The sequence below is a fragment of the Vigna umbellata genome, chromosome 2 (genome assembly GCF_029865625.1).
Source record: "Vigna umbellata cultivar VRB3 chromosome 2, Vumbellata_1.0, whole genome shotgun sequence".
Taxonomy (NCBI): domain Eukaryota; kingdom Viridiplantae; phylum Streptophyta; class Magnoliopsida; order Fabales; family Fabaceae; genus Vigna; species Vigna umbellata.
This window is the reverse complement of record NC_142166.1, coordinates 1,596,940-1,597,532: the sequence shown is the minus strand read 5'-3', so window position 1 is coordinate 1,597,532 and position 593 is coordinate 1,596,940.

The following is a 593-nucleotide window of genomic DNA, read 5'->3' as shown; positions in this document are numbered from 1 at the left end:
CAAAATGGCAGACTTTATCCTTACACACCTTAAAATTCCTACATACACTCCTATTTCTGAAACAGGCCAACAACCAAGCCCAAACACTAAGCCTTTTCTCCTACACCCCTAAATTTCCTTACTCATACCCCTCCTAAGCCAAACTCCATCAGATGTTGCCACGTGTCCAAATCCTCCACTAACATATCAAACCGTCCAGATGATGCAACATCAGCCATCCTTGCACTAATCAGTGAGCCAATCAGGTTTTGCCACATCACCACCCATGACAGCTCAGCCCTAACACATGAGCATCATCTTCCACCCACTGAAACCGTAGCCGTCGTTCCTCTTCCGCCGCTCCCGCCAATGCCGCAAGTCGCTGCCACGGCCAGAACATCATCTCCTTCCTTTCTTGCCAGCGCATCAACGGACCACCACGGTGCCTCAACCAAGACGTCGCGACATCACCGTGAAACCGCGAGCAGCCTCTCCATCCGCGCCGCCACAATCTCCAACCTTGCCGTCAACCTCCACCGCGACCATCGCTCCAACATGTCGCGCATCTCCTCCATTGACGCAAGCTCTGCACCGCATCATCTACAACCTCCGTT